We start from the raw sequence: 10,365 nt of genomic DNA, 5'->3' as shown, positions 1-10,365 counted from the left end.
GGACAAGATTTTGCAACTTGCTTCTGAAAGAGAGCTTCGGAAACAAAGGGACAACAACATGAGAGTACTAGTGGTGGACACGTCGAATATGACCGGGGATGAGCTTCAACTTATTTTGGCGATGAAGGAGGACGTGAAAAAACGTTATGCTAATCGTGGCTAATTTCTAGTTTCTGTTTTCCAAGTTTCTATTTTTTTTAAGTGTTAGGTTTTATGTTTCTAATTTGCTTTTCTAAAATATTAGGCTTTTTTTTAAGTTATGCAATGTATGGTATTTTTATTTTTAATTAATGAAATATTATCTTTTTTAAAAAATAAAGATTTTATACATTAAAAAAATAAAAAAATAAACCCAAGTGTGGCACCACTCTTTGGGTGTGGCAACAAACCACACTTTTGTGGTAAAAACACATGTGGCGCCTACGTGGAGGTGTGGCAAAATGAGGGAGTGTCACACCACTCCCTTCAGCCTAATCAGAATCTAAGACAATGAAATGCCAAACTAATCTCTTCTCCACCTCCCACGCGGCTCCTCTGTCGTTACTTTAGTTGTCCCCTTCTTAAACTTAGTTATTGTCAGGTGAAACCGCCACTATCACCATCCACGCTTTCGGTGAGGATCATATCATAGTGAAAAGACGAACGACACTTATTGCATCCATCTGCGACGGTGGTTAGGTTGCAGCGGTGGTTGGTGGACAAAAAGGTTGTTTTTGGCGGTGGTGGGCAAGAAGGAAGTAGTTAGAGTGAAATGTCACCCTCACTGTCCATGCGCCGATATGGATCGAATCAGAGAGAAAAGACGAATAGTGGTCCTAACTGCCTCCATCTGCGGCGGTGGGTTGTGGACAAGAGGTCAGGAAGATGTTAATTGTCAGCGATGGTTTAAGGGCGTGATTTAGATTATCGAGAAACAAAAGAGAGACAGTTATCAAAATTATAATCAATCTGGTAGGTTACAATAAGGGTGGTGGGATTCTTGATGTTTAATTTACCTAATTACCCGTCCGTCAAACCTAATACTTGCAGTGGTGTGTTCGCATGCAACCCACGTCGGTGGTAACTAATACGGACTCGATGATTTAATAATATGCGACATTTAAGTGAATTTTATTATTTACTTTTCCTTTTCTTTTTTTATTATTTTTTAAAAAGAAAATTCAAAAAAGAAAATTTAAACAAAGTAAACAAACATATGCTCGGTTTTAGCGTTTTTTTTATTTATTTTTCATTATTTTTTATTTTTTTCGATTTTTTAAAATTATTATTATTTCCTTTTTTCCTTTTTATTATTTTTTTCGTCCGTGGTAATTAGTGTTTTTGTTTATTTTTGTTTTTATTTTTTGTTTATTTTTTGAATTATTTTTTTTTAAACTAAATATCGGTACGAGTTTTTAATACTTAACAATTATAAAATTTTAAATAAGAAAAATATTAAGAATCATAATATGTTTCGTTCATATCTTTTTTGTATCATATTATTTTTGGATCATAAAATTTTGAATCAAATTATTTTGAATCAAATCATTTTTGAATCATATGATTTTGAATCAATAATATATTCAATTAAATAAAGTTTTTGTTCAAAAAAAATATAAATCATTATATGTTTTGAATCATTTAATTTTGAATCATAAATGATATAATTAAGCATTATAAAATATTTCAATCTTAATATTTTTAGATCAGAACAAATTAAGGATTATAAACAAGTTGAATCAAATTTTTTTTAAATCATAAATATTTTGTATCATCACATTTTGGCTCGTATTATGTTAAACATTTTTTTTAGAATTAATACTTCTTAAAATTACAAATAAATACTTCAAAAACTTATTTTTGAATTTTTTTTTACAAAGTCACTAGTATATTGAGTAGAAGTATCCCTTCATTTTTTAGGATTTTTAGAAAAAAAAAATCTGGGTTTTTTTTATAAAAAAAATAAAATTTCTTTTCAAATTTTCATGATTGTGCTCATTTTATAGAAAATTAAATTTTAAGAATTTTGGTATTGTCAAAAAAAAATTATAAAGAAAAAAATTTATTAACTAAAAACAAATGTCAAATCTCTAAATGTTCTCCTTCATTTAGACAAATGTCAAATCTCTAAATGTCAAATTCTGATAATTTACAATTAAATCATTTCCACTTGTCGGTATAAGATAGTGCCACCTAATAAAAACGTATATGTCTAAATTAAATGAAAAAACTCAAATGATTCAGCCAATTTTTTTAAACGTATATTCGGAAAGTCTTCAATTTAGTTTTGATTCCCCAACAATCAAGCACCAGTTATATTGATTCTTTATAAATTTACGGCTTGATTTCATGAATCAATTCCTATTTCAAAACTTTTTCTTGATTTACTTTAAATCGAATTCTACCCTCCGTATGATGTATGTTTTTAATTTTAGGATTCGGTCAGTGAAAGATTTTCTTTTGCATATTTCTTTCAATCGGAAATCACATTCAAATAGTTTCCATATTACACTGCAAATTCAGTTCAATCAAAAATTTTCGTTTGACTATATATTGGTTCTTATAATGTTATTACCACAACAATTTTTTCACTGTGAAAATTTGAAGATAGGCAAAACCGGAATCAAGAAGACTAAGGAGCACAAAAGGTTAGTATCTCAATGTATTTTTAAGAAAACCCTATCAATTTTGTTTTCTTCTTTCTGTAAAATTTGTTTAAAAACACCATTTGATATATGTCCACCACATGCTCGATGTAATTCCAATATGATTTTCTATGATTTTTCCATTACTGATTCGAAATTTTCTTCTTATCAGTATCATATGATCGATATTTTCTTAATTGTTAGTCCTTTCTCCGCTTCAACTCATCGTGTTTCTGTAAACTGCAAAATCAGGTACTAATCTGCTCATCTTTATGCGATGATTTACGAATTCAATGTTTTTCTGTTATCTTTACTGGGTATAAACAGTAATGTGTTTGTGATACTTAAAATGGCATTGTACTTGTAATTATTAATTAGTCAAGGAACATCTGATTTCAGTGCTATGTTTGTTTTTCTCATTTTCGAACTATTTACAAATTTAATAAACTGCTTGATTTGGTGTTTGTTATAAATTTTGGACTATTTAACCCCTAAGTCGATTTTAATGGTTATTGGATGTTATTTTACTAGATTTATGATTTTTAAATGGTTAGCAAGGACAAATAACACCCAAATGGTCACTTTTGATTTGTACCTACTCTCTTCTCCTTATATGTATCAATTTGAATAATGATTGTTATTTGTAACCTGATAAACTTAACCTCAATTAGTCATGGAACATATGATTTCAATGTTATGTTTCTCTTTCTCATCTCCACACTACATGCAGATTTAATAAACTGTTTGATTTGGTTTTGTTAGAAATTTTGGACTATTTTACCCCTAATTTACTTTTTGTCTTGATTTTAATGGTTATTAGATGCTATTCTTCAGTTCAAGAACAATGCTTTTTTGTTTTGATCCTCTTCTTCTTTCACCAATATTGACCGGGTTTTATTTTTTTGACTTTTGATTTATGTTTATAGTTGATGCAACACCAAGTTAGATGATGATTAGATTTTAGAATTTATATATAGGAACTAATAGTTTAATATATAACGATTTATATATAAAGTAGGATGTAAAAGACTCTATTGACCCCTGGGCAGAAAATAATTGTTGCTACAGTTATATAACTGCATCTTTTTATGGACAGTGGCCTAATTGGTAATTTGTTTAATTTTTGAGTTTCATGATTATGTGCTTACTTTGTCCTTTTTGAGTACACTACATAGTATTTTTAATGTTGATAATTAGATATATTTCTACAATGTCTATAATTGTCAATCTTATGATGTAGTGTCTGTGTTATTCTTTCAAACATATTTGTTCCATTCTTGCCCTTTCTGGATTCCTCTACTCATATATGTGAAATCACATAAGTTTATTACACTTGAATGTATGGAATACGTACCATGATATTATTCTTTTGTTATACATATACCATGTATGTTAATTTTGGTAACAAAATTACAATTCTTTACAAAGCCATCATGCACTGATCATTTTAATTTTATACACATGGGTAAATTGGTAATTTTCAAAGATAGTATGGATATTTGAACCCATAATGGCAGCCAACTATATTTTTTAATAAGGGAAATCTGGTAAAGGGGCATCTTCGCCCTTTTATTAAGGAGTAAAATGACATCTTCCCCCTTTTATGTCAATTATAACATCGTACTTATATGTTTTAAAACAAGTATTAAAATAAATAAAATGCCAAAATAGGTTATGTAAAAAATGCGTCCTGTTAAAGATAGCATTTTATGAATGGCACTGTATTTTCAAGAAAATGTTCAAGTTCTGGTCAAAATGGTAATGTAGTTTCCTAAATGGTCGATATTGTATTGTACTTTTACAAAAGGTTAGAATGGTCATTTAAAATGGCAAGTAATTTTAGAATGGCAAAACAGGTAATTTGGTTTACTTCATAAAATTAGGATTACCACATGTGAAACTAGAAATTATGTGTGAATCATGATCTCAATTTCGTTAAGCATGCTACTTCTCAATGGTATGCTAATAATTCTGTTATTGTTTTAAATTATTTACAAATGGTTAGTAATGCTGTCCAATTTTTAAAATATTATATATTTTTAAGATTTAAAAAATTACCAATTTCACCCTTAGAACATGTCATTCTCATTTAAACTATGAAACGCAGGGGTTCTACTAATATGAAAAATTCTTACTTAGATTGTTTATTTTTGTTGCTTATATAATTTGATTCTTATTATGTTTTATTAATGTATTTCATGTATACATACATTTAGACGTTGGATATGATATGTATGATGGTTTAACTGGAACCAAGTGAGAGCCAAACATTATAATATACTAATAATTTAATGTCTAAATCAGACAGTTTGCATTAACCCTCATCAAATCCGTCTTATTGGAATGATTTTGATGGACGGACGGTGACATTTCATTTATTATGTTTTTTAATTAGATTATTTATATTATAATTGCAATATATGTAAGTTAGTGTTCAAAAAATATTTGGAAGTTTATAGTTCATAACAATTATTTACAATATGTCAATACTAATTCTTATTACTTTCGATTCAATTGCATACTTATTCATCAACGTCTTTGTGCATATATATGAAGGTATCACTTTAAAATATCCTTAAACTTTACAAGTTGATATTTTTTTAATAAACCTGTGTAATACACGGGTCTTACACCTGGTAAATAATAAAACCTAGCAATTATATGATGGATACGTGTCATGGTGAGGGCTATTCTTTGGAGCGTCCGGTGATTCAACGAGCATTCACCTCACATGCATTGTTCTCATTTTACTATCTTATCCTTAATCAATTTCTTTTCACATCCCCATCCTTTGAGAGACATAAACAATCAACCCTTTATTTTTAAAGAGTATTTATTTGTAACATCCTAAAAACTATCGTAAAATTTTTCATTTTTAAAATCCTTTAATAATCCATAAACCATACAAGACATAGTTTCCCAAAAGCTATGATGTAAATCAGAGTATCCCAAAATCATAAGTCAACAAATATCCAATGATGATGTGCACAATCACGCCTTCACCTTGCCCCGATCATCTGATGTACCTGAAACCATAAAATGAAACTGTAAGCATGAAGCTTAGTGAGTTTCCCCAAAATACCACACACAATCAAACAAATATACATATTGCATGTTGGGTCCACAACCTCCTGATTGGATGACCCTGCCCCCAACCTCCCGGTTGGATTGCCATACATATTGCATGCTGGGTCCACAACCTCCCGGTTGGATTACCCTGGCCCATAACCTTACGGTTGGATTGCCATACATATTGTATGTTGGGTCCACAACCTCCTGGTTGGATTACCCTGACCCACAACCTCCCAGTTTGATTGCCATACATATTGCATGTTAGGTCCATAACCTCCGGTTGGATTACGCTGGCCCACAACCTCCCGCTTGGATTGCGACTCTGGCCTACAATCTCCCGATTGGATTGCCCCAGGTTTGTTGGCTTACAACAGAAAGTAGTACAGCCTCAACCCAACCACAATATGTCGAAATATGTAACAGATAAACATATCACTAACAAGTACATGTAATCATACATATCTACCAATCTATCATATAATCAACATAACATGATCCTATATACCAGAATACATAACCTAGTGGGCCGGCATTGGTGCATTCGACCCACGAGTATAATGAGAAGAAACTCACATAAACAACTCAATAGAAGCTCCATAGCTACCTCAGTAACAACACAGCCAAGCCAAGCTTCTTAAGACTAAACCAAGACCAGTCCTTAGCTAAATATTCAATTCTACCCAACTTTAACCAAAAGTCAAACCGGTCAAAAAGTCAATGGTTAAAGCTAAGGTCAAAATTAGCAACAATAGCTTTCAACGTCGTGGCTTTCCTTGGCCACATCATGAGCACTAAATGCCAAAATAGTCGTTGATTCCCCAGTCGCCACGCCATGGTAGCCTAAGGCCAAGCCATGGGGACTAGTTTGAACAACTCAAACGAGTAATCCATTTTCTTCCGATTTCAAGAGCTCCAAAGCGTAGATATGATCCTTTCCAAGGGCTTAATGGATAAAGTTTCTAACTTTATCCATTAGGAAGGTCCAAACCACCAAGATCTAGAACTTAAGTCTTAAAGGGACCCAAAAATGCATCTTTCTCATCTTAATCTGTTAATTCCAAGTCTCCAACCTTCAGATCTGAATCAACATGATGTATACATGGATACAGTTTCTAACTTTATCCATAATAATGTCTCAAGCTTTCAAGATCTAAACTTTAATATCTCAAAATAACCTAAATGACCAAGATAACTTGCACGACTGAAAGGGAATGAAAAAGATCAAAACTTTCCTACTCTAAAAGGTCCAAGAAAACATTCTAAACTGACCAAAAGGGTGTGGGAGTCCAGATCTGAAACATACAATGCTCTTGGGACCTTGGAGAGTAATAAAGTTGCAAACTTTATTCCCTAACTCACTAAAAACTCATTAAAATGGAAAAAAAACACCAAATACACTTAGATCCAAGATGAATATGCAATAAAGCTTAGAACTTTATAATTTACAAAAGTTTAGAAGGTAGATGAAAGTTGAGATCTCCAATTGTTAAGCTTCAAGGATCAATCTTGCATGTAAACATTGCTCTAAAACCACTTGAGAGCTTCTTTTTTTACCCTTTTGGTAAGTTAATTGTTTACAGTGTATTTCGGTGAGCATAACCTTCATGCAAACGAGCTTTTGCTTTGTATGCAGTCACTTGGTATTAAGAGAGAAAGGAGATGAGCTTCAAAGGAATTCAGATGTTATTGGGATACTTAAAAGATATTTTACTTTCTTTGAGTCTATTTCATTTTTTTTGTATTAAAATTACATTGTTGGTTTTTGCTATGTAATTCACATCCAACCCATACAAAACATGAACACCTACACTAGTTATAATATATTTGAAACAATACCCACCTTTAAAACAAAAGTTAGCAATTAACGCTTTAATACGTCCAAGGAAGGAAAGAACAAAGAAACTACAGTATGTAACATATAACTGAATTCTAAATAATAAAAGCTAAATTAATTGGTAAATAATACGTCTTGTTACGTGATAGATACTAATTTAAATATAATTCTTTGAATATAAAATATTAAGTAATATAATATACGGATTAGATCAAATCCAAAATACAACTTTCTTATGCAAAAGTCACATTCAAGATGACTTTGTCCAAAACAAAAGTCGGTCCTGCGGCTCCAACACATCCCTATCATAACAAATATAATAATACAATATTGGTTTTAATATATCTACTTAATATATCAGACATTTATTCAATTTAATCAGAATCCAAGAACTCCACTTACATCCAGTTTTCGAGTTTAATTTAACGAGAGAAAAGAATATATATATATATATATATATATATATATATATATATATATATATATATATATATATATATATAAAAGTAAGAAAAAATAAAAAAGAATAGTGTTCTTGAGTTTCATTAAATGAAGAAAGTGGAAGGAAGTTGAAGGAAATGGAATGATCATTTTTCCTCCTAACTTTCCTTACGATTTGGAAGAATTTGGAAAGAAAGAACAAAATATTTAATTTCTTTCAACTTCTCTTCAATTCGGGAGCACAAAAGACAAATTTCTTTTCATTTCCTTTCTCTTCTTTTCTCTTCTTACTTTCTTTTCCTTGCTAAATCTCGGGAACTGGGCGTTAGCGATCTCGATATCCCAAGGGGCTTTAACTCATTCGCATAGGAGTATATAATACATGATGCTTTTAGGTACCGTTTAGTAGATGGACTATGTGGGACAGGACTGAACAGAACCGGAGTAAACAGGACAAATAATATATATAGTGTTTGGCTAGAATAGAACAGAACATAACATGACGTAGAATTTACCGTATTACCCTTTTACAAAAAATAATAGTAAAAACTTCATCTAATACACATAACATAAAAAAATTAAAAAAAATATATTTAAAATCATATTGATTAAAACAATTTCTTTGATGTTATGTGTAATAAATGAAGTTTTTACTATTATTTTTTGTAGAAGGGTAATACGGTAAATTCTACGTCATGTTATGTTATGTTCTAGTCTAGCCAAACACTATATAGATTATTTGTCATGTTCAGTCCAGTTCTTTTCAGTTCGGGACTGAACAGTCCTGTTCAGTCCCGTCCCACACAGTCCATCTACCAAACGGTACCTTAGAGTCAAGAACCATCAACCCAGTTGATTGTAAGTTGATTTTGTTTGGTTATACGGATGTAAACAAACAAATAAGCCATAAAGGCACAACATACGCAATACAAATATTATCCTATAATCCAAAACAGATCACATGAACCATAACGGGTTTAAAGATTACATACCTTGCAACCATTGAAATCTTTATTGTTCTTGATGAAGAGAGGATATAGAGAGTCCAAACCAAAACTCCTCTTTCGTAGTTGTACTGAAGAACCAACAAAGCAACCACTTGACAGATCCCTCAATGACCAACACCAAATCCTAAATGATTTAGCCATTTGATCGAAGATCGTGCCTTGATTTAAGATAGTCACGTCATGATTTTCTAGTAAATTCGGGATTGAGAGAATGCCTAAGAGGTTACCCAAAGTTTAGGGTTTGGAACACCTAGAAAAACGGATCCTATGCCTCTTTATCTATAAGGGGGATTTACAATCTTTATGGAATATTTACTTGGTCACTAAGTAATTATCCATAAGATTGGTAATTATCCAAAAGAGTTGGCTTTCAAACCTTTACACTTAAAACCTCTTAAGTTTACAAGTTTCTATTAATTGATTAAACACTTAATTAACTAACAAAATAGACCCTAATAAAACTCCCATGTCATTTGTATCCAATATTTGTCATCATGTGTAACCTATGTCACACCCCCCAAACCAAGGATGGCGGAAACGTCCGGGGGTGGATGACTTCATGTATAGTATCATAACAACAATTGTAATAGTAATTGAAGCAAACACAACCAACATATATATAATTGAAAAAGTGACATCATTGTATGAATTACATGTTTACGAATCAATTACAATATGTTGACAAAATATGAAATAGTAGACGCCTTAGCGCCCCATCCTCAAAAGCACTTGGTTACCTGTTTAATGATTTCCTGAGAATACAAGTTGTTTGAAAAAGTGTCAACACAAAGGTTGGTGAGTTCATAAGCTTTTGTTTGGTATTATTAAAAGCCTTTCGTTTGTAAAAGTAGTATTTGTGTTAGAAAATCAAATATTTTCCTTAATGTGTAAATGTAGTCTTAAAACCCAAAGACCGAAATGTACAAGTAATTTGTCATATTTATAGTAAAACAATGCAAGTTTAAATCGACATAAACTCGTTAAATTTTAATGAAGTTCCCGTAAATTCCAATGTTTATTAATACTTTATGTGAGTTTATTATAACCATACTGTGACCAAGGTTGCCTAAAACGACGTTCTTCAGGCGTCGGAAATGTTATGACATTTGTCACCCCAGACCTATCGGTCTAACTGTTGCATGCAGTTTAGGTGTGGGTTTGTCAAACCCAATATAGATCTATACACAACTATCACGCTCTCCCTCAAGGAGACTCTGGTTACAATACAGGACTTAATGGTAATTTGAAGTAAATGTCTCACAAAGTCATTAACGGAATTACGTGTTATGAAAACTTGGTACCGTATGGCCGTACCTTGCTTAATGAAAATATCCTTTGTATAAATGTACCCTTTTTAAATGTATGTGTTATGTAATGTATCATAAAC

At 31.3% G+C, this 10,365-nt stretch overlaps 1 long non-coding RNA gene across 1 annotated transcript; it reads left to right on the top strand.

The window, feature by feature from the left end:
- Positions 1-2,249: 2,249 nt before the first annotated feature.
- Positions 2,250-5,138, top strand: LOC145162946 (uncharacterized). Its single transcript, XR_013739451.1, has 2 exons — positions 2,250-2,627; positions 2,797-5,138. It is a non-coding gene; the product is annotated as an uncharacterized LOC145162946 (long non-coding RNA).
- The last annotated feature ends 5,227 nt before the right edge of the window (positions 5,139-10,365 follow it).

Source organism: Lactuca virosa, chromosome 3 (genome assembly GCF_052849685.1).
Source record: "Lactuca virosa cultivar CGN04683 chromosome 3, Lactuca_virosa_CGN04683_v6, whole genome shotgun sequence".
Taxonomy (NCBI): domain Eukaryota; kingdom Viridiplantae; phylum Streptophyta; class Magnoliopsida; order Asterales; family Asteraceae; genus Lactuca; species Lactuca virosa.
Note: the sequence above shows the minus strand (reverse complement) of the source record. Positions and strands in the feature narration are given on the sequence as shown.